Source organism: Rhinolophus sinicus, linkage group LG02 (assembly GCF_036562045.2).
Source record: "Rhinolophus sinicus isolate RSC01 linkage group LG02, ASM3656204v1, whole genome shotgun sequence".
In the NCBI taxonomy this organism is placed as follows: Eukaryota; Metazoa; Chordata; class Mammalia; order Chiroptera; family Rhinolophidae; genus Rhinolophus; species Rhinolophus sinicus.
The window spans coordinates 51,197,123-51,222,742 of NC_133752.1; the positions used below are offsets into that span (position 1 = coordinate 51,197,123).

A 25,620-nucleotide genomic window follows, 5' to 3' on the forward strand; every position below is an offset into this window, starting at 1 on the left:
TCAGATACATATTTATGGCCATTTTGCATGATTTCCCGGTTTGGACACTCTAGGACTTAGGGGTTATTCCAGTATTATATTCCCAGGAAGTCAAGAAGAAAATTGAAGCAATTTAAAGCTATTTTTTCCAGCTCAGACTCTTCAAGGTATTAAGAGTATTCAGGGTATTCAGAGACTGTTTACTGGAAGGAGAGGCAGGCTAACTCATCTCTTTTCATTAAAAAACAAATTAATTTATTTATTTCAGGCTCTGTTTTTCAATATTATATTTCCAAGGGACTGAGGGAACAATTTGCATCTGATAGGTTACAGTGGCCAGACATGATGTGATGTATTCTGTCACAACCCATGTGAAGTTGCTCTCACTTCATAGACAAGGCAAGTAGACTAGGGGAGATCAACCAGGATAGTTAAGGCTCTACAAATAATATGTCATGAAACTAATATTTCAGTCCAGATCTGTGTGTTTCAAAGCATATGTGTGCTCTTTCTATTGTTCAACTTTGCCTGCAGTTTATCCTTTTATTTTTGTTATCTATGGAAATGTCCTATTTTTTTCATGTCTTGTTTTGTACCTACTTATCAAAAATGAATTTAACACTGTCACAAGTTGGAAGAATCATCAATATATTTATTTTGCATATCTCATTCCTGTGAACACATTTCTAATATTATTTTAATATGTTCAAATATTGACACATTCCTACTATGGCTAATATTATCCTATTTCTGGTTTGTTTTGCCCTCTATTATTCCCCTTCTTCATTTTGAAAGAGATTTCATTGATTAAGTTAACTCTGAATTATATTGTTTTCTGAAGCATCAACTTTTGTGCTATAACCTGAAAATGCAATGTTTACCCTCAAATGTTTTAATACTCAGAAAGGACTGATTACATAAATCATATATTTATATCACAGGCATAACATGAGAACTATTTCTCTTTCTTCCTCCACTACTCTATGTCCAAGACATAGGAGTGTCTCCCTTTCTGAGGCACAAAGTTAGGAAAAGTAGTTTTCCAACTATGTTTACTCAGTCCTCCTAAAAAGAGCAGGGATGAGTAATAACTATGTATGGTGCCAGGTGGGTACTAGATTAAGTTGTCAGGAGGATCACTTTGTAAATTATATAAATGTCTAACCACTATGCTGTACACCTGAAACTAATGTAAAATAATACTGAATGTGAACTGTAATTGAAAAATAAAAAAAAAGAGTGGGGGACAGGGGGAAAGATGAAGGGGAATAAGAGGTTCAAATGTCCAGGTATAAAACAAATAAGTCATGGGGATGTAATGTACAGCGTAGGGAATATAGTGAATAATATTGTGATAAAATAGTACAGTGTCATATGGTTCTGGACTTATCATGGTGATCACTTCTTTAGGTATATAAATGTTGAGCAACTATGGTGTACACCTGAAACTAATGTTGTATTGTATGCTAGGTATATTTTAATAAAAATCTTGAAAAAAAATAAACATATCAACGAATGACACACAAAAAAAGGGAGCTGGACTGACTATCTGGTGCATTGAGGAAAGGAGCGGAGATTCATGGTTTCCGGGGCCTCACTTTAGCTGGCCTTCATAAGTGAAGTTTATCACGGAAGACTCAGCCCCCTGTAGGATGACAGTAGATAGCAGCCTATAGTACTGGAGATAAATTCAATTCACTGGTAAAGGTATTAGAAAACAGTTTAACTATGCACCCAAACTGGGTTCTCTAATTCAGTTCAATCCATAACAGATAATTTGATGTCCATCTTACTGGCTGTTCAGGTAGGAGATTACTAAATTGGAATAGTGGACATGGGTGTGATTCTAAAGCTTACATATAAGTCTCTCTAAATAATTATTTATGAGATGTGTACATATCGGTAATCCCAGTAAAATGCTTGAGTCATAGCAATGCTCGGAAATGTCATGGTTTATTTCACATCTACCTTGTTGTTCAGACCTTAAATGAAAGCCTTGTTAAAGTCCAAACAGATTGTATGTATAGATATATACATATGTATAAACACACACACACACACACACACACACACACACACACACACACATTTACTCTTTATATTAAAAAGTTAATGTGTAGAGCACATGGTATTAGGTTGGTGCAAAAGTAATTGGGGTTTAAAAGGTTAAAAATAATTGCAAAAACCGCAATTACTTTTGCACCAACCTAATATTTTACTGAATCAATTTGGATTGTTTGTCAATACTTTTGTTCTTCTGGTAGGGATGGGAAACAGATTTCATTTCAAATCCAATTCAAATAGCTAATAATTATTAGTATTTAATAAAGATAACATTTACTTAATAATTATCAATTATTTTGAGCCTAAGGAATCTATTATCTCATTTAATCTTATCATCAACCCCATGAAGTAGGTAAACAATTATCCCATTTTAGTCATGCACAGCCAAGGTGATCCTGAAGTGTACTTGGATGAAAATGAGGGGCTGGATTTGAGAAGATACTACAAAGTGGACTCAATGGTGAAGAGAGAGATATTGATAAGAATACAGGATTACTCTCAGATTTCTGGTTTGAATTACTAAGTAGTTGGAATTATTTACTAGAACATAAAATATAAGAGAAGGAACAGATTGCAGGAGGTAAGGGGGGGTGGGGTTCATTTTTGGACACATTGAAGCTGAAATCCCCATGAAACACACAAGGAAATAAAAGTAAGAATCTTTGTGTTGTTTACTGCCCTATTTCCAATACTGCCACTCAGCCCATCCCTGACACAGAGTAGATACAGAATGCATATTAATTGAATAAATAGATAATGGATGAATTTCTGAACTTTAGACAGTTTTTAAAGATGAAGTAATAGATCTGAAAGTATCAGTGGTGCTTAAATTCAAAGAGGTGGCTGAGACAGACAAAGGAGAACACAGAACCAAGGATGAACTCTGGAACATCAACTTTACAGGAAAGGAAGCAGAAGAAGAAACTGAGAGAGAAAAACAGTGATCTGAAGCCACAGAAAGAACCAGGAGAATGTGATTTTGTTGTAGAAACTGTAAGGAGACTATATCGTGAAAGAGTACTTTGAGAAAGACAACAGTGCGAAATGCTTCCTAAGAAGAGTCCATCAAAATTTGCCCTTGGAAGGATTTTACAGGGAGAGCAGTAGCAGTGAAATGGCGGGAGCAAAATTCACGTTATAGAGAATTTAAGGAAAAATGAGAAATGATTAATTACTGTATAAAATTAATTCCTTTAAGAATTAAGTTGTGGAGAAAACAAGAAAACTAGGACAGCACTAGATAGGGATAAAAAAAAAAAATCAAAGGACAGGGTATTTTCTTTTTTTGAAGATGGAATATTCTTGATTGTATTTTCATGGCGTGAAGAGGAAAAATTAGAAAATGCAGAACCCTAAAGAGGTAAAAGCTGTAAAAAGGGCTTTGTCATAAAACATATATGAGAAGATTTATTTAATATGCAACAGTACTAACCCATTCCTTTATCTATGTAGACTATTTTATTTCAGTAAGAGCCCTGAATATTTATTATAATTCCTATTATACAGATGACGGAACTGAAGCTGAGAGAAGATAATTACATTTTTTAAGTTTAGATATTTAGTCAGTACTAGAATAGTTTCAAACCCAGACTATAAATCTAAAACAAGTTCTCTTTAAAAAATTTTTATATCATTGTGGTAAGAACACTTCACAGGAGATTTGCCTTTCTAACAAAAATTTAAGTGTACAATACATTGACTGTAGGTATAATGTTGTACAGCAGATCTCTATAACTTATCCATCCTGCTGAACTGAAACTTTATGCTCATTGATTAATTACCCAATTTTCACTCCCCCATCCCCAGGCAACCACCATTCCACTCTTGGAGTCTATGAATTTGACTATTTTAGATACTTCATATAAGTAACGTCATACAGTACTTGTCTTTGCAAAATTTCACTTTGCAAAATGTCTCTAAGTTTCATCCCTGTTGTTACATATTACAAAATATTGTTCTTTTTAAAGGCTGAATAAATATTCATATATATATATATCACATTTTCTTTATCCATTCATCTGTCAATGGACATTAAATTTCCATATCTTGCCTATTGTGAATAGTTTCTTTTAGAACCCAGATAGTTGATTTTTTTTTAAATAATTCATTTATCCACTCTATGTCTTTTGACTGAGGAGTTTAATCTATTTACACTTAAAAGTAATTATTGATAGGAAAGGATTTTACTCTTGGCATTTTATTAATTGTTTTCTGTTAGTCTTAGAATTCTTTTGTTTGTCTTTTCCTCTCTTCCTGTCTTCTTTTGTGTTTTTGGTGATTTATCTTTTTATTGATATAGGGTGAAAATTTTATCTTATTCTTTTTTGTATCTTCTATAAGTGTTTTAATTTTTTTTGCAGTTACCTTGAGGTTCACATAAAATATCTTATAGTTGTAACAATAAATTTTAAGCTGATAATAATTTAAGTTCAATCACACACATAGAAAAATATTACACTTTAACTTCTCCCTGCTATGTACTATATGTTATTATTATCACAATTTACATCTATTCATATAGTGTGTGTTTTAATGTTTTTTGTTATAGTTATTTTTAAAACTTATACCTTTTAACTTTTATAGAATAATTAATAGTGATTTACCCACTACCATTACAGTAACACAGTACCCTGCATTTATTTATATATTTACCTTTATCATTGAGTTTCATACTTTCTTATGCTACCATGTTTCTGTTTAGCATCATTTTATTTCAACTTGAAGAATTCCCTTTAGCCTTTCTTGTAAGGCAGGTCTAGTAGTGACGAAATCTCTCTCCCAGCTTTTCTCTGTTCTTGGAAATTATCTCTCCTTCATTTTTAAGAATAGTTTTGCTGGGTATAGTATGGTTAGTTGGTAGCTCTTTTCTTTCAGTATTGTGAATATATCATTCCACTTCTTTCTGGCCTGTAAGGTTTCTGCTGAAAATCTGCTTATTGTCTTATGGGTGGGTGGGGACTTGGATGTGACAAACCACTTTTCTTATTCTTTCAAAATTTTCTCTTTGACTTTTGACAATTTGATTATGATTTGACTTGATGTGGATTTCTTTATATTTGTTTAATTGGTGCTCTTGAACTTCTGGATCTGAATGTCCATTTCCTTTTTCAGACGTGGGAAGTTTTCAGCCATAATTTGTTTGAGTAAGTTTTCTGGTACTTTTACTCTCTCTTTTTCTGGGAATCCCTTAATGTGTACATTGGTTCCTTGATGATGTCCATAGACCCTTAAACTTTCTTCATTCTTTTTCACTCTGCATTCTTTTTGCTCCTCTGACTTACTTCCAATGACCTGTCTTTGAGTTTACTGATCATTTCTTCTGCTTGATATAGTCTGATATTGAAATCCTCTAGTGAATTTTTTTTAGTTCAATTATTGTGTTCTTTAGCTCCATGATTTCTGTTTTGTACTTTTAAATATTTTCTATCTCTTTGCTGAATTTCTCACTTTGTTTATGCATTATTTTCTTGAACTCAGTCAGCATCTTTATGAAAGTTATTTTGAAAATTATTTTTTAGGTAAATCATATTACTCCATTTATTTTGGGTCAGTTTCTAGAGATTCATCTTATTCCTTTTTTTGGGAACATCTTTGCCCAATTCTTGATTTTCCTTGATTCTCTGTTTTCTTGTCTGTACGTTAGACAAAGCAGAAACCTCTCCTAGTCTTCAAGGACTGGCCTCAATCAGCCTGGCTGGAGATTCTGGAGGCCTCTTCCAACTTTTTCCCTCTCCACATAGCAGCAGGTAGCTGTGGGTTTTGTCTGTTTGCTCTGTCATGAGCAGGGGGTAGATTCTCTGGTGTCTATCAGCCCAAGCCACTGTCTCCATTTTCCCCTAGGTGTACAGACTGTTCAAGACCTATCAGAGCTCCAAGACTGGCAGGATAAAAGCAGGTCCTCTGGTGAGCCTCCTCAGAAAAGTTGGAAGTCTGCATAGACAAACTAATCCCTTCTCCTGAGGGAATCTGCGAGCTAGGTTTTGTTGTTGTTGTTGGTTTATTTGCTATTTTTTATTTTATTTTATTTCTATCATAAGGTGCTTGCTGAGGGATAGGGATTCCAGCAAGAGGGTGAGCCATACCTGTCTACTAGCTTTGAAGCAGGTTTTGCATTTGTGTGCAGAAGCCTTTCAGTTAATATCTAGATTTCTCACAGAGAGAACTTGTCTGGGGATTGTTGCTAAATCTGTGTGTTTGTAGGGGGAATGAGGGTCCATAGCTTTCTACTTGGCTATCTCGCTGATGTCATCAATCCATATGTTCTTTATTTTTTTGCTATTCTTTGATTAGTTTTAAGTGGCAAAGTAATTGTCGATGAAGAATGGATTAACGTATATTTCAACCTTAATTCCACTTCTTTTAAGCCACCTACATCCACATCTTCACTCTAGATGTTGTAATAACTCATAACTCTATTTGAATTTTTATTGTCTATTAGAATTTTTTGTTAGTTCATCTATACTGCTGTTTTGACCTCATTGAAGCCTTGGCTTCCTGACTTCTCCTTTTTATCCTAATTTACAATAGCTATTATTTTTTCTTACTTCCTTACTTGTCCATCATTCACAAGATACTTGCCAATAATTACGAATTCCGTGCTCAGTTGACCGTCTCTATATTGAAAAAATACCAGCTCTACACAAATCCAAATGTTTCATTTCTCTGTTTCTGCATATGATCTTGGGGCAACTCTTACTGAAAATAACATACTGTACTATTGATGTAATTTTAAATTCCAAATCTCTATCCTCAGTTGGATTCCAGACACTGTAATTTTTTACGTTTTGAGTTACCTTTCCCTATCATTCATTACATTATTCCAGTCTCCTATTCCTTTACTTTCCTCCTTACTCTCAGAGGATGACCTCACCTCTTACTTTATTAAGAGAATAAAGTACATTAAATGGGAACATCATCAACATCCTATGCCATCACTAGCACATTTATTTATACTGACAATGTTCCCTACCTCCTTCCATTTAATTCAGAGGAACAGGTGCCCCTCTTCCTTTCCAAGATAAAAATAATCTCCATGTGTGGTCTGAATTCCATCCCTTATTGCCTCTTAAGTTACTTAAAATAATTATCCAAAATTTCTCTAATATAATCACTCACCTCACTGTAAACTTTCCCCAGAACTAACAAACACATGCAAATGATCTCAACTAAACAAAGCAGAAAGAAAGAAAAAAGAAGAAAGAAATGAAAGCAGAAAAAAAAGTAGAAGAGGAGTAAGAAGGGGAAAGGGAAGAAGAGAAAAGAGAGCTTAAACAATTTCCTCAAACTTAGATTCTCTCCAGGCTGTCACATTTTTCTCCTAATACATTATAATTAAACCCATCTTCTCTACACCAACCTACCCCACCCCTTCTCCAACTCAGATCTCTCGCTTGAGCTGCTGATCCACATGACCTGCTCAACTGCACTTACTGGGATAAACTATAAACACCTAAATCTCAACATAGCAAAAATTGAAATTTTCTTTCCTACCCTCCAAATTTATCCTTGCTATACTCTCTGTATCAATAAGTAGCACTCAAGAAATGTTTACTCACTAAATAAATGATACATGCCCATTTTTACTATTATTATTTGTGATCCAATTGGTTATATTACTTTCAGTTATTACAGAATTAAAATAAAGAAGTAGCAAGTAAAGTTATTTTTAAAGGAAAATTAAGAGAAGTGATTTGGAACGTCAGTTCTGGGACTGATCTGGGACTTAGGAAATCTAAACCCTCGTGCAATGGTTTTAATTTTATCTGAAGTTCAGAGGTTGAACTATATATTGAAAAGGCTCTTTATAATGCTAATATTCTTTGATTGTAAAAGCCTTCTTTGATTCAGTAAGTTCTTATACGTTATTTCAATTTATGTATCAGTGTTCACATCTTAAAAATACTTATAGAAAAGTTCAAACATACTGTATCTACAATACATAGAAAACCTAAGAGATCTTTTATGTGAAATGATTTAAGATTTTTGGAATAAAAGAACAATTTTCCATTTGCTCCCCATGATAGACATCCTAGGAATTGAGTATTTCAGTGCATAGGTATAAGAGTATACTTATACACAACTTATACAAATAAGTTGAAATAATAAATATGTGCAAAATCTGTTCATTAAGTGATAAGGGGACCTCTGTGCATGTTTTTGGAAACAATTACTTGTTTGTCATTTATTTTACATGGTAATTCCTGATATCAGAGAAAATATTTTGATGAGATCGCGGCAACAGAACTTTGGACCACCAGGGGGAGAAAATTTCACAGTCATTGTCTCCAGAATACCTTGCTTACCCTTGTTTTTATCAATATCTTCCTTCAAATGGAATGGAAAGGGCATATTTATGGAAATTATGAAAGCACAAAATGGACAATGTTAAGTAGGGTGACCTTATAACTTTACCGTTTAAACTAGGATCCTTTTGAGAAAGAAATGGGTTGCTACTAATAATTGTGCCAAGACAACAAGAGTAAGCCCAGATAATGCTGGGTAAACTGAGATGTGTGGTCTCCACACCTACAAACCATTTAAACATTGCTGTTTTAGTTGATTTATCCAATGTTTGTATAAAATGCTTCCAAAGTTTTGCCATAAATTTGCCAAAAATATGATAAAGAGGTTTAAACAATGCTAAAACATGTGTTCTCATGGTTGATCCTTTTTGTTTTATTTTGTTGCTGTGGAAAAATTATATGGAATTGCAATTGCTGTATAGAGACATGAAATTTAATCTAGAATAACAAATATTCCTGTTCTTTTTCTATTTTGAAAATAATATCAAAGCAGTAAAACATTCTATAATAACTAATTTTCTGAACCATCATATTCCATGTAAAAATACGCATATGTTTGATAAGTTGGTTGGTAAGAATATGAAATCTAAAATTTATTGTTTCCATAAGTTAGTTAATTTGGCTCCTATTCATGGCTATTTATTGTATTTCAAATTCAATCAGTTACTTAATAAATGCATATGCCAATTGGGAAAATATAGATAATTATTGAACAACCAAGTATAACTATTAATATATTTGAAAAAATTAAAAGTCCTAGTGACAGATAGTCAGAAGAGTCACTCAATTCAATTCCATACAATTTTGAGCATCTATCCTGTGCCAGTAATGTTCTCGAGTATTTAACAATGAAAAAAAAAACAAAAAAAAACAGTTCTTACCTTCAAAAAACTCAGAGTTTGTGGGATGTCAAAAATGCAAACAAAGGATTACAAAACAGTGTGAAAAATAATACAATAGAAATTTATGTAAGATATTTTGGGATAGTAGGAGTCAAAAAAGAATATATGTTTTAGTTAAATTGATTCGAATGAGATTTTCCTGATGGAAAGCAGCAGGGCCAAGCATTTTAGACAGTAAGGACAGTAGAAGTTATATTACGTAAGAACTGAAAAATGTACATACGTCAGTGTTAACCATTATGAGAGATTTTCAGGAGCACTTTGGGAGATAAGGCAGAAGGTAAATAGCTGTGGGCTGAGAATTAAATATGAAATATGATTCTTAACTAACTCCTGATAAAGTGCAGAAACTTTGGGTGCGTCTTCTCTTTGGGGCCAGAGTAGACTCAGAGTAAAGGAAGCAAGGACAGCTCATAAGTTTGGCTCTCCTATCACTTTAAGACACATGGATGGGAGGGAGAGTTCATTGCCAGCTGGCCATCACTCCTAATTTTCACTTGAGTAATAAGACAGATGGGCACCTGTTCGGCATGTTCACCACGTCATGTGCTTTGAACCAAAAGTGTGGTGTCAAGTGGATGGACTCATTGTGAGTGGAATATAATACTTGGGATACTTGACTAATTGTAATAGTCCTCAAGGGTAGAGAATAATGTAACCTGGGTATATTTCTTAAGTCACCACTAAGGAGCTCCTTATGCAGAGCGACCCTTCTAATAGATAGAGGTTTTGAGGAAGGATTTCATATTCACTTCCATTCTCCTAAACTGAAAGCTGGCCTCCTCATTGGGAACCCTGGACCTCTGGTGGAGCAGTCGGAAAGGAATGGGTGATTATAACAGATGCACTCATTACCAGATCTCTCCCATGGTGGGCTATGGAGACAGATTTATGAGTTACACACAGCTCTTTCTGATTTTTCAATCAGAGCAAGTATTAGAAACATCCTGGAGTACCTCTCAGTTGCAGATCATAGAGTGAGAACCTCAAGGTCAAGCAAGAATGCCAATAGCTAGTCTTAAAGCAAGTGTGGCCATTTGTGGTCAAGAGACTGAAGAGGAAGCACTTTTCCAAAGCAGAAACGTGAGGAGATGGTGTACGGATGGGATGGATGTCACAGGGAGTCTGACCTTTCTGATATTATGGAAATAACTGCTGCCAATGTTAACTTGCTTTACTGTGGTACTTGATCATTTACAAAGAGCTTTCACCTTTAGACTCTTGTTGAATGTCCAAAACAATCATGTGATATAAGCAGGGTATGCAAATATTTATTATTATTATTAATTACTACTTTAGAGGAGAGAAAATTGAAGCTATGGAATGTTCTAGATATTATGCAGCAAAATCAATATTAAATCTGTGGTTTTAAGGTGAGTATTTCATTGCCTGCCTTTGCTAACTATTACTGTATGTCAGGCTTCTTGGGCTAGGCGAAAGTCCTATATCCCATAAGAGCAATAAAGATTCTCCCTTGAGAGCAAACTCTAGGGAGAGAAAGGCAAGGAATAAACTCCAAACAGGGAACGCTGTGAGCCAAATTGTTCCTTTATAGTAAACAAACAAACAAACAAAGCAGCTACAAAGGAGTTGTTTCATCTCAGGCAGCATATAGAGTGATCCCTCTCAAAAATTGGGCCTGTTTTATCACATGCATTAGAGCTGGGTTAGAAACCTCTGAGCTTTGCTAGAGCTTGCCAGGCCAGGTGTACGTGGGGTATGTGCATTAAAATCTAACAGATTTCTTGGCCAAACCCAGGAGGTGACTGAAATAAACTTTCTGTGCAGTCTCTGTGTTCTAGAGGCCCCTCTTGGCATGTCACGGGTATTGTAATGAGGGAGATCTTGCAGGAACAATTGCTTGTGTGAGGACCAGGGTTATCACCTGAGCGAGACCTAGTGTGCATGGAGATGAATAGAACTGACAATCTAGTCCAGGCATCTCCAAATCCATGTCGTCATTTATGGCAATTTTGTCAATTGGCAAAGTTAAAGGGGTGCTCCCCAGATTAGGCACCATCTCCTGTCCTTCCTCCTACCTAACTAGGCCATCTGAGATGTTCTACTAAAATCAGTGTTTAAGTAAATGAAGCTTTTGGAAGGTTTCTGGCCATAAAGTAGTCTTTTGTTCAATTTTTCCTGCAGGTAATGAGGAAAATATGTTGTCTGGAGGCCACATGACTTAGAACAAGGCAAGGAGCTGAGAGAAGTGCCTGTAAAGTCACTAATTCACCCACACATTCATTTTTTTGAAACTTAACATTAATGGAGAGGATATATTACACATCAAGCACAATTTTATGTGTTTAGGATAGAATAAGAAATAAGATACAGTTCCTGCCTCATGAGTTCAGTGTCTAATAGGAGGAAACAGATAATCCCAACACTACAGTATGCCTGGAATTTGAAAGGAAGACAGAGGAGGGAAACTTGACCCACACTGAGGGAAGAGAAGGAATGTAAGGGTAGCTTCCTGGAGAAAGTAACTCAAGACCTGAATCTTAAATGAAGAAGAGGAATTAGCAAGGTAGAGGGATGGAATCAGGGATGGAAAAATAGCCTTCCAACTGCATAAGACAGCATGGGGAATGCATGTTTTTGACAATCGGAATAGGGGTCTGGGGGTAGAGAGGCTCCACAGAACAGAAAGTGTAGACAGGTGGGTGAGAAATAGACTAGAGATATACCCAGATAACAAGTCACAGAAAGCCTTATTTACCACACTAAACAATAGTATCTTTATCCTCTAGGCAATGGGAACACCTGAGGGTTGTAAATAGAAAAGTAACATGGTTAGATACGCAATTTGGATAGATTATTCTGGCAGTGGGCAGACAGTGAATTTAAAGGGCTAGCTGTGAAGAGTGCTAGAAACCAGGGGATAAGATAAAAGTCTGTTTCATTAATCCAGGCTAGAATTGAAAAAGGATTATAAGTTATGGAGTTGGAGAAAAGAGATATAATTAGGGGATATACAGCAGATAGCAATTTTAGAAGCCATTAGTGAGAAGTGTTACGAATGACTCTTAGGTTGCTAGACTGAAAGATTGGATGGATAGTGGTACTAGCACTTAGGAATATTAGAAGAAACACCTTTTCTACATGCTTCCAGTTTCTATGAGGAGAAATTTTTCTTTAACACATCTGGCCTTTTGCTCTACTGATTTGGTGGGAATGAGAACAGTGGACCCCATGATCTTAGTGTATCCTAAATGTTTACAAATGTTATATCCTCTTGTTGGATTGACCACTTTAACATTATATAATGGCCTTCTTTGCCTATTATTGCAGTCTTTGGTTTAAATTCTATTTTGTCTGATGTAAGTATAACTACTTCGGCTTTCTTTTGATTTCCATTTGCGTGGAGTCTCTTTTTCCATCTCTTCACATCCAGCTTTGTGTGTCCTTACAGCTGAAGAGTCTCTTGTAGGCAGCATATGATTGGGTCTTGTTGTTGTTGTTGATTGTTTGTTTTTTAATCAATTCAGTCATTCTATGTCGTTTGATTGGAGAATTTGGTTCATTTACATTTAAAGTGATTACTGATAGGTGTAGACTTACTATTGCCATTTTGTTTTCTGGCTGTATGCAATTCCTTTGTTCCTTTCTTCTCCTGCTCTCTTCTTTTGTGTTTTAATAATATTCTGTAATGCTATGCTTAAATTCCTTTCTCTTATATTTTGTGTATTTATTAAAGGTTTTTATTTTGTGTTCACCATGAAATTTAGATAAAACATCTTATATTTTTAAGTCTATTTTAAGCTGGTAACAACTTAACTTCAAATGTATACAAAAGCTCTACATTGACACAGTCCCCCCTCATTTTATGTTTTCGATGTCACAATTTACATTGGGTATACATAAGAGAAGAGCCTGAGAAGGAGTCAGAGAATTGCATACTGTAGGGTAGATGTTGAAGAAAATTTGCCTTCATTGGTTGATGTAAGCTTTTGTCTATTAGCTTTTATCTGTTCCTATAGGTGAGGTGATTTCTGTGCTATGATCTGGGGTTGAGTAAATTCCCCCTTTGGTCTCATTCTCCCGAGCAGGGGAGATATGAGATGATGTTGCTTTTCTGTCACTCTTTGGTCTCATTCTCCCGAGCAGGGAAGACATGAAATGAGGTTTTCTGTTTGGTCTCATTCTCTTGAGTAGGGGAGATATGAGCTAACATTTGTTGTTCTGTCCATTTTGTGAGGTGATTGTTAGCTCAAATAAATTCTTGATCAGGGGTTGAGAGAATGCTTCTTTGTTCTGTTTGTTTCACCCACATCAGCAGATGAAGTGAAGAAGTAGCTAAGTTATATCAGGACGATGTGACAGGCACATTGCCAGGCTCTGGAAGACCTTGGGCTGATGGTCCCAAGCAAGAATAGTAGATATTGCTTATCCGGACGAATTGGCTCTTTGGCCGGATGGACAACATTCATATCAGAAACTGCCAGACCCTCCTGGAACTGGCTATTCCTTGAGAAGGGAGGCAGGAACATAAAACTTGACTCTGGGGTGCATCTAAAGAGATATATAAAACAGACGTCAGGTGGACTGATTGATTGATTGCTGTTTCAAGGAATTGCTATTCAGAAGATTTGCTGTTTCAGGACTGCTTTACAGGATTGGATTGTTTCAGAGTAAGAGATCAGAACTTGCCTCAATGGACAGTAGAGACTTCTTTTGTTGGTGAATTGTCATCATTCTAGCATCTCTGGGAACTTGTATGAACCTGCAGCTTGCAGTATCAGAAGACGTCCTAACTTCCAACAACTATAACAACAACAACGCCAACAGCAGCAGCATTCTTGGGAACTAGAAAACAGCGGTGTGGGAGACGTCTGAGGTTCTCTCAGCTACAGACCTGGCACGTTTTTGATTTATGACTTTTCCAGTGCTGTTCTCCACCCCAGTTTGGTGAGCTTGTGGCATCTACTGTAATAGTTACTATCCTATAGAGCTTATTACTGCTTTTGGATACTCCTTACTGATGTTATGTGTGTATTTAGCCAAGCGATTTTTGATCAATAGTAAACATATGTTGAGATATCTTAAACTTATAAGTATGTGTGCTCCTTTGACATGACATTGGTATCAATGTATATAGTTTAGTCTTAACCACCTCTAATCTCTGTCATTAGCACATTCTATCAATTGCCTTTGTCTTTTACTATTGCATAATGCTAAATAAGTTGATTAAATATTACTAAATAAATAATCAATTAGCCCAATTCTAGCCTGTGTGCCTCCTCCTTCTTTTCCCCGCTCGTCATTACACATACAAATGCAGGAGGAGTATTCGGATAGGACAGTACCATGGGAATCAAAGGGAACAGAAGGTATAATGAAACAACGGGGAGATTTCCCTTATCAAATTCCAGAAAGGAATGAGACTATGAAATTTGGTAACAGCCACCAAATTTAGGGGCTAGTGTGTATTTTTCTTAGGCTGAGATTGTATAGATAAGTAGTCATTGCTGCTGCTATTGGAATTATAAGCTTAAAATTCTGTTCTTTAAGAAAAACAAACATTCTTTGACTCAACATATTCTTCCTATACTGGCAGGTCTTGGCAACTCAAATTTTATGAATATGACAATATTTTGAGCTATTGCATCAGCAACCTCATCACTCATTTTTACAGTATGAATACCGAGATGTTCTTGAGGCTTATCGATCTATGAATAGCAGCAAATTCTGCATTGTAATCACCATACTTTTCCTTCATCTCTGTAGATAAAGTTCTAGACTTATAATTTTCCAATCATGACTATGTGATCAGGTAAGGATTTTCATCAAAAGCAATGTCAATATATTAGGGAGAGGAAATCATGGCATGTCTTACGTCCTAGGGATTAGGCAGAGAAGTCAGGAAGAAAAAAAACTGGGATATAGGTGTGTTGTGAGGGAGACTGGCCCCTCCTCCAGCCTCAGGCACTTTAGCTGTGCCTTGAGGTAAAATGGCTCTGAATTGTGTAAAATAAAAGAGTTGCGCAATGTAGAACCTTTTTATAAACAAGTATTATGGAATGAGTTTGAGGCAGCGTAGAGCTGTGATGGAGGATCACAATGCTGGGGGAGAGCGACTTCCTTCTTTGCTGCTGTACATGAAGACGCATCACCAGATGAGCAGTGGAACCCTGGCTCCACTTACGGTATCTTTCTTAAGTGGACAGAAGCTTTACTAATACAGTAGGTGGATGCATTATGAAGTTTTGATGGTGTACTTGTCCAGGAAATGGGATTATTTAGCAGTACAAGTAAGATGACTTTGAGAAGAAGGCTGAGGTTTCTGTGTGCAAATTACAACCCTCTAGGAAGGGAAGGCAACTGAGCTGCTTGGAGGCTAGGTTTCAACAGGGACAACTTGTTGAAAGGGGGCTGGTTGGCTATCGGAAATGGTTTTGTTAGTTTGTGTCCTTCAAAGACAGTAACTAAGAGTTTCCCCTTAGGAACAGATAGGCAGAATTCAAAATATCCTGTGATCTCTACTCTCTGGAGTTGTATCCACAATAGGTGATGCTGCTTGGGAAAGAAGACTTGCTGATGTAACCAAGTTTACTAAATGTATGACCTTAAACTAGGGAAAACGTTCTGGATTATCTGGATTGACACAATGTAATCACAAGAGCACTCAAAAACAGAAAATAAGACATAAGAAGTCAGAGACATTCAAAGCATGAGAAGAATTTGACGCACTTGCTGTCTTTAAGATGGAGGGGCCACGGGGACCTCAGTCCTATATCTAGAAGAATTCTGCCAACAATCTAACTGGGCTTCAGAGTGAATTCTTCCCCAGAGCACCCATAAATGAATGCAGCTCTGCCAGCACCTTATTCTCAGTCTTGTGGGACCCTGAACTGAGAATCCAGCCATATCAAGCTGGACTCCTGACCTAAAGATGGACATAATAAATGAGTTATTATTTTAAGGCACTAAATTTGTGGTAATTTGTTACTCAGCAATAGAAAGCTAATATATTAGGCATCGTGGGGGCTTGGAGTTACCTTAAGGGTGCGTGTTGAGGAGGAAATAAACATTTTATGACAGTTGGAATGCTGGGATGGACTGGAGGCTCAAAATTTATTTTCAATATTAAAGGAATGTGATCTCATTTGGTACTTGAGATTGGAGGAGCAGGACTATAAGGGATAATCAGAATGTGAACTGGAAGAAATAACAAAAATAACACTGAAACAACATAAATTAAAGCAGTGAGGATCCACGTAGTAGAAAAACAACCTTAGGCAGAAAGAGAAGCCAACCACTTCACAGCCTTTGACTTTTCACTGGACAACTTTATATTTCTGTAGATAATATGGAAAGGTATCTTTTATAAATGTCTGTCTACTTCAACTGGATAGAGCTAAACCAAGGAAAGTTGTGCTGGTTCTTCTGGGCCAGAATTAAAATGGGAGCAGTTATTCGTTGGGGCCCATCATGGTGATGGTAGTAAGAATTGAGGAGGAAAAAGCATTAAGTTTAAAAAATCAGGGCTGCTCAGCCAGCTATGTCTCCTCATCTGACATACCTCCTGGTGAAGGCCTTCTTCATTCAAATAATAGAGTGCTCAGTGTTTTGTATTTACAAATGAGATCATTGCTCATACCATCAATTCCTATATCAAAATTTTTTTCCAATCGACTACAGTGCTACTCAATCTTTTTTTTCCTTTGCAACCAATTCTTCTCTTTCCTTTGCCATTTGTTAATAGCGAAAAAGAGGCAATGTTTTATCATGTTTATGAATCATAATTCGATGAGTCATCGCTAAGTCATCCCTTTATCCACCCAGTCACCCAGGCTAGAAATATGGGTCACCTTAGGCTTTTCCCTCTCCCTCACACTGCATCCTGTCTCTCATCAAGTCTTACGGATTTTATCTCCTTAATCTTTCATGTCCATCCACTTCTTTCCAAATGCTGCATCACACACCAACTCTTACTTGAATTAATATAGTTGAATTAATGCAATCAGTCCCCCTGCCCCTTTTGTCTGCATCCCCTTCATCCATCATCCCCTTGCAATTACAATTATCTTTAAAAATATCACATCAGATATTATATCCCTGCTTAAAATACTTCCAAGGGCTTTCTAAATCCATCTGTAGTTTAGCACACAAACTCTCCAAAAGCTGGGAGCTGCCTCTCTGGCCACCCCATGCACTCTCAACACCATATTTTTCTTGAGTGTTTTCTACTATGTGCATTTCTTTAAATATGCCATTCTGAGCCCTGGAGGTGCCTTACTACCTGTTTCCTTCCTGGACTGCCATTTCCACATTTTTTTCTTTCATCTAGCTAAGTCCTACTCATTCTTCGAATCTTGTATCATACACTAGGTCCCATGGGAACCTACAGCCCTCAGATATCCTAATTTATATTCCAGTCTCTGGGATGAATAGATAGATACTCTGCTATAGAAAGTGAGGTTCTATCCTGTAATCATTGATTTACTTTTCAGTCTTCTCTACTAGACTTTCAGTCCCATAGAGGTAGAAACCAGGCTTTATTTGACTATTCCTAGAGCTTACTGCAGTACTTAGCACTTGGTTGGATCCAGAAAACATTCAGCTTATTCCTCTGCTGCTACGAGGCTGCCATGAGTCATGTGATTTGACATTGACTGTCAGCATCAGCTCCCTTCTTGCTCTTGTGTCTACTTTCACCTTCTTTTTCCTCTAGTCTTTTACAAAGAGCTTGGGGTCAGGACATTATTAGACACTCACACATTAGCACAAAATAAGCTGTCTCCTCTTTCATTTGTTGATATTATGTATCTCTACATAACATCAGCAAATGAATGGTTGTGGGGGTGTATGCCCAGTCATTTCTAAGAGGAGATATTTCTGGGAGGACAGGTAGTTTCATAACTCTCTGTCAACCACATCACATACTCAGCAACCTCTTTTGCTTGTACAAAGTATAATTCTCTTGTCAGTATGACTGAAGCACCATGTAGCCCACTGGAAGCTAAATAGCAGAGGTCATTATAGTTGGAAAAAATACACCGCATTTAAGAGTCCTTTGTTTTACCCTAAAAAAGCTAGTAAGATATGCCTTTGGCACACATTTGAACTTGATACTGATGATGAAACCTAAAGAGGTAAACCAGCAATATTTTGTTCAGGAAAGACAGAGGAAGAAGATTGAGAGAGAATGCACTGTGAATATTATTAAGCCTCTAGACTCTAGACTCACAGGGGTGTCCAAACTTTTTTCAACGTTTTTCACCAAGGGCCATATGCGGTAAAATATACAAACAGCCAGGCCACTCACTCGAGGTGAAGTACGTATTGCGTCACCTGGTTTATTTAAGTAAACTAAATATATTTTTGGAATTTGCTGTGGGCCAATTAAAACTGGATTGCGGGCCGCAGTTGGCCCGCGGGCCGCAGTTTGGACACCTCTGCTCTAAATGAAATGATCTAGGAGGATATGTAGGTTAGTTTTTATTTGATTGGCACATACTCAAGGATTTTCTAAGTTTAAAAGTAATGGAAAAAGTTCTAAAGGAAAAGATAGATCGATTTAACTTCATAACAGTTTAAGATATTGTTATATCAAGAGAAATCATAAATAAAAATAAAGGCAAACACAGAGAAAATTAGTGCCACAAATGTCCTTAAATTATAAAACTCTCTTATAAAGCAATTTTAAAACTTTCAATGACTCTAACTTTAAACATTGGGAGAAGACAAAAATAGATAGATCACAGAAAATAAAATAATAGTCAACAAATAATTGAAATAAGCATAAGCTTTGCTAACAATAAACAAATTTAAGTAAAATAAAACGTTTTTGTCTTTCAGAAAGTGGAATACTTAAAAAGAGTATAATATTCCCTACAGCTAGGGTGCTGTGAGACAAGCATGCTCATTGATAGCTTGAGGGAGTACAAGTTATTACACTTCTTTGGAAAGCGATTTGTCATGGTGCATAAAAAGTCTTATAACTATTCATATCACGTGACCCAGCAATTCCATTTCTAGGAAATATAGACAAAGATATATGCACATAAAGACTCTGTACAGGATTATTTATAATAGGAATGGTTTGAAATTAGTGTAAGTCGTCCCAACTCTCATTCTGGGCAATCAGAATGTCAAATTCTGACTTAAACTAGGAGTGCAACAAGCAGTAGCAAAGAGTTAATAATGAAAAAGATGGAACCTGGAGAGAACTGTGGTTTTTAAATGGCGGATACTGTGGTCCTCCTTTGTATTGTAAAATCAGTTTGGTGGGTCACAGCCAGAATGAAAATACGGAACAGTGTAGACTGGAATAGAGGATATCAGAGGGTAATTCACTAGGTAAAGATGAACAAAAGTTTCACAAAATATCTATCCAGCATATTTATTTAGAGACTCAGGTCATCTCCTCTTCCTCTATCAAAAAAATAAAAATAAAAAAATAAAAAATTGTGGAACATTTAAACATACCTAAAAGTAGAGAGGCTAGAATAATGAATCCCCATGTACCCATAGTCCAGCTTCAACAACTATTCATAAAAAGTCCTTTAGTTTCATCTCTCCCCTCCCACAAACTCACTCCTACCAACTAAATTAGCAAGTCCAGGACATTATATCATTTCAACTGAAAAATCTTCAGTATGAATCTCTGTGATATTGTGATATAATAAAAAAATATAAATTTGGTCTTCATCTCATTCCTTGCCCAGAGCTCCTAAAACCCTTGTAATTTCCTGATAGAAGTTAGAGGAGAATCCATTGTTATTCATAAAATCCTTTAAACCTTACTTGAGTTTATGTTAATGAGGTGACTTGGTGAGGGCCCTAGATAGCTTCAGGATGGGGGTTGGTTGCCAGAGGAACCAAATTTGGGATTACAGGGTTAAAATTTTCAGCCCTCCTTCACCCTCCTTCAGACTTCCAGGGAGGGGAGAGGGGCTGGAGGAGATAGAGATTTAATAATAACTAATGGCTGATGATTTAATCATTCATGCTATATAATGGAACCTCCATAAAAACCCTAACCAGTGGGGGGTTGGAGAGCTATGGATTGGTAAACACATCTATGTGCCAGGAAGGTGACACACTCCAAACTCTACGGGGACAGAAGCTACTGCTCTTGGGACTTTCCGTGACCTCACCCTATGAACTTCTTCCCCTGCCTGTTCATCTGAATCTTTGATTATATCCTTTATAATAAACTGGTAAATGTAAGTACATATTTCCCTGAGTTTTCTGAGCTGTGTTAGCAGCTCATATGTGATAGGGGTTGTGGAACCCCTGACTTTGTAGCCAACGTCAATAGAAGAGTGGGCAGCCTGGGGATCCATTATTTGCAACCAGCAACCAAAGAAAGGGAAATCTTGTGGGTCGGAGACCTTAAACCTGTGGAGTCTGGGTAGTTCGTGTCAGAATATAAAGCTAGTCTGACACTAACTACCTGAAATTCTGACACGACCTGGAGTTGTGTCAGACTTGCATTAAATTAGAGGATACTCAGCTGGTATCCTGAGAGTTGGAAAATTAGTGTGAGGAAACCCCCTCACCCCCACCACACACACATACACATTTGGTGTCAGAAGTATTGTGAGTAGGAAAACAATTTCCCTTTACTTTCTAAAAGGTGGTTCTTTCTAAAAATATAACTCCAGTTTTATTATCATACCTTAAAATTACAATAATTCTTCCATATCACCAAGTACACTGTTAGCATTCGAATTTCGCCAACTGTCTCCTCCTTAATTTTTTTTTTTTTTAATTTATGGTTTGCTCAACTCAGAATCTAAACAAGGTCCATATTTTGTAGGAATCTGAGACTTCAAACAGTGGAGAACAAAGAGCCCCAGAGAGCACTGAAATGATTAGAACAGCCATAAAATGAGACACTGGCAGCTGCTAGAACTGTAATCCATGAAGAATTTTCAGAGAGATTGTAAATACTTACAATATAATCAGAGTTGTGTGTATACAGTAAGGCAGCAATAAATACACTTTCATGAACACACCTACACATGTCGTTCACCACTTGCGCGTCACTGTCATTTTCGATGACACTTCTTCCTCCTTACTGTAATACACCGTGAAAATGGGCCCATACGTTCTTGAATGCTTACTGGCATTTAGAGCGGCATCTATAGTATACATGCTGTTTTCCACATACATTGAAAAACTGTAAGGAATGATAAAGTAGAAGGGAAGGGATAGTGGTAGATGTGGTGAGAGAGTCACAGTTTGGGACTCAGTGGATTCAACCCCAGCCTCACAAATGGGTGACACCTGAGTGTCAGTAACCCCTTCCCTGACTGACTGGGGGCAAACTGTTCTATCAGCAGAAGCCCTTTGAAGGCAAAGGCCATAACAACCATGAAGGAAACCCTACTTGAGCTAGTCATTTTTTCCCCTTGGAATGGGTTATTTAAGAAAAATGTAAATGTTTTGCAGCTCTTGCCTTGTTTAGCAAGTAGCAGGCATGTCGCTGATTACATAGCACACATTTGATCTACAGTCTCTGACCTGGTGAACACACAATTTTGCCCAAGAGCCAATCTCCCATCTCTCTTTTAATACATATGGGTGTATATGTGTACGAGTATATCTCTAATATACGTGTTATATATGTATGTATATACTAAAATATTTATAACATTTTAAAATATTTATATTTATAAAATTTTATATTTGTAACATTTTAATATTTATAACACTCTAAGATTTTGAGTTGGGAATTTAGGAGAAAGTTCAATTTTCTCTTTTATACTTTATACTCTTCTATAGTTTACATATTTTCGATAATGAGTATGCATTACTTTTTAAATCCAAAAAGAAGAAAAGTTTTTCCTTTTAAATAGAGGAAACAAAAAAGCTCCTTATTATAATATGTGTATAGAGTTGATAAATGAGATACATGGTTTTCTTTTGGCTCCAAGTATCTGTCTGGATCTGATATGCTGTGTAAGATTATATGAAAGATCTTGGAATATCAAGCGCAGTTGATTTTGAGAAACAGTATCCTTGAAACAGTTTTTATCTGCGACAGTAAGAATTGACATGAAATCCATCTATAAATAGTAAGTTATTGTTTTATTTTTAAGAACAGTATTTAAAATTGCTCCTTAACTGTTTAGTCATAACATCATGAAAAAGAACTGTACCCATTTCCTTATCTGTTTATATTTTAATTTGCAAGTAAAAGTTTAAGCATATCTGCCAACTATATATCTCAAAAAAATGTGCTACTTACCTATTTACAAAATTATAATAGTCATTCTTCAAAAACAGTAAACAAAGCTAGTACTGTAAAAGGAGCATTGTTACTGCTGATGGTAGAAAAGAGGACCTCCTTGGATATTTCATCCTCTTTCATTGTTTCAGTTACTATTTATATTTTTAAAAATATTCCACCTTCATTCCTTGCCCAGACATCTCAGAGATTTAGACTTATATATCTTTCTACTGTATTCTAGATATTCCACTGGCTCTTTAACTGCAACATGTCCAGAACTGAGACCTTGATCTTCCCCCTTAACTACTATTACCCTGAATTTTCTATCACATATTTGTTGGTACCTCTGTTAACTGACACACCCATGCTTTAGATGTGGTGTTTTCAATTTTTCCCTCTCCTCATTGCCCGTTTCCACTTGGTCCTGCCAGTTTCCCTCCATAAATATTTTTCATATCAGGTCCCTTATCATCATGCCTCCTTCCACCACTGCCTAACACAGGCCCTGAGCAGCAGCTTGTTTGTCTCCTTGCCTCCTGTTTTATATCTATTCAACTCATCTTCCACACAGCCTCCAGGGGAGTTCCTCACACACAGATTTAACTATGTTACTTACTCCCTGATGCAAATCCCTTTTAATGACTCACCATCACGTATAGCATAAATTCCAAGCTTCTTAATTTGGTTTGCATGGCCCTTCATGTCATGTCATACTGCTCCCAGTTTGAGGTTATGCTATAGCAACCCTGAACTGCTAATCATTTCTCTTTCATATATCGTGTTGTTTTTCAGTTTTATGCTCTCGTCCATGCTGTCCCCTCCGCCTAAATGCCGTTTTCCCATCTTTCATGTCTGGAAATGCCTACGCATTCCTTTAGAATGAGCTCTGTCAGCACCCTCTGGGAAGCCTTGCCTTCTCCTCACACTAATTTCTTCTCTGTTCTCCTCTCTACTTGGGTATGCCCTGGGCATATCAATACCATTGTGTTTCCAATTGCATTGTATAATTTCTCTCAGTGTCTGACCTACTACTAAACAATATATTCCTCGAGGGAAGGAATTGCATCTTATTTATCTTTTATCAAATCACTGAATGCTATGCCCTACTATATAGTAGGCTCATAAACAGAAATTTAGAAAATAAAGTCATAACTAATGTGCGGGAGGACATACTGCACTGTTTTCCTCAGCCCTCCTGAGGATTAAGGACATGAGAATTGAGCTTGGTCCTTGGCTTTGTCAATTAATGTGGGAGAAACTGTGTCACACAAATTCAGACTAGAAAGAGACAAATGTGCAAATTAGCAAATAAGAAAATGGTTTTTAAAATCAGGTTAATAGAAGGAATTTGTGTTTTTCGTAAGGACTGGGTTGTAATTCTCAATAGGAAAAAACATTGTATTGTTAAATTGGGTTTAATTTTAGTTACCTTTACAAAATCAGCCACAGCCCTTAGGAATAGAAATCCTTACCCATACCTTAACCACATCTCAGTCCTTCCTTTCCCAAATCTCCATATATACTCCCAAAAGTAGTAGAAACTGAGCTCACCCCTTCCTACTACAGAAAGAAGTAATGGGCATTCTGGGGATTTCTGGACGTTACTAGTAAATGACAACAACAACAGCAGCAACAAGTCCTGGAGGTTGAAACATCACTATTTTGTAGTAAATGTCACATATCTCAGGGCAGGCTGGCTCAGGAACATCGCATGGAAAGGAGTTAAAAGCAAGATGCATTATAGGAAGAGAAAGTAGGAGAGGGGCTAGAATTGAAGGATAAGAGGGCATCCAGGTGACATACCTTTTCCAGACCTAAGGACATCATGTGAAGATATAAGTCATGAATCTTGGTCTCTGCTGTAGTACAAGGAAGCAGGTTAGGTATGCTGACACTGCAGTCCGGCTCCTACTCTACATGACCCCACCCCCATTGCATTGGTTCAGTTTGGTTTAATTAGGAAATGCTTTCATCTCTAATCCGATCCATCATGTATTCAGCAGGTGAGTGATGTCCAGAGTGATGAGCTAATAGTCCAGCTCCACATTAGTCTGATGGATATTGATCAATCCTCATTATGAACTATTTGTCAGGAAGGAATTTTGATCAGGATTATTTTTCTTGTCCTATAAGTATGAAAGGGAACATACTAGGACAGAAGTAACTTCAGTGCAAGATTCTGGGGTGGTGTTGAGGGTGGGGAAGCACATCATACAAGAGTAGTATTCGCATTGAGGAGGTTTCACAAGTCAAAATTTTTACCAAGAATTTCTAAAAATAAGTCGAATAATTCTCTAAGAGGGTAGTTATGTTTGTGGCCTATGTCATGGAAGTGGATGGGGTATCCTGGCAGGCTCATACATACTGAGGGCACATCAAAACCATGCCTAAGCAAATGATCTGGGGTAGGCACACAACTTCTGACACGCAAGAGAGTTGGTTTCATGTGAAAAAATTACAGCTTCTTTTGATTTTATCTGGATGGTGAGCTTTGCAATAGTAGTATCTAACATTGTCTGGAATTAATAGACACTTAAGTTTTCCTTGAATGAACTCGATGTCCTGATTCTATGTGAACCTGATAAATTTGGACTAAAACAATAGAAACTAATGTCTACCTTGTAATGAAATGATCCAGACATATTGAGTTTGTGAGTCATGGACTCAGAAGAAAAACAGTTTCTTATGTAGCCTGGAAAATGAAAGAACTGCTTAAGTTTAAGTAATGGATAATTCAACTTTACCCGAGGATCTCACACTAATAGTTGAAAATAGAAAACATTTTAATAGCCTGAAACTATAGAAAGTTCTATCCACTTGAATTATAATGTGCTGAGAATTGCAGATGACTGCATTGCTGCCTCAGACATGATTGTGACTAGAGGCTAAATTCTTGAACTTCATGTAGCACATTTGTCCAATAAGTTGAATTAGAGGGTTGCATGGTAATTCAACATGGTTATTAAAACATATGGAGGCTAAAATATTGATATAATACATTGGATTATAACCTGAATTGGAGAATCTGGAAATCATTCTAACTAGAAATATTCTGTTTTGTAATTTGCTCAACTTGTAGCATGCTTTAGGAACTATTATTTAGAACTAAATGTGCATTTACTGAAATAATGTAAAGAAAATAAACTCAGGTCCTCAGGGTTTTGGGTTCAGTGCCAATTGTGGAAACTAC

At 36.6% G+C, this 25,620-nt stretch overlaps 1 protein-coding gene across 2 annotated transcripts in view; it reads right to left on the reverse strand.

Moving 5' to 3' along the window:
- CFAP299 (cilia and flagella associated protein 299) overlaps window positions 1-25,620 on the reverse strand; it is a 524,137-nt gene that overhangs the window by 13,656 nt on the left and 484,861 nt on the right. The gene's annotated exons all lie outside the window — the stretch shown is intronic.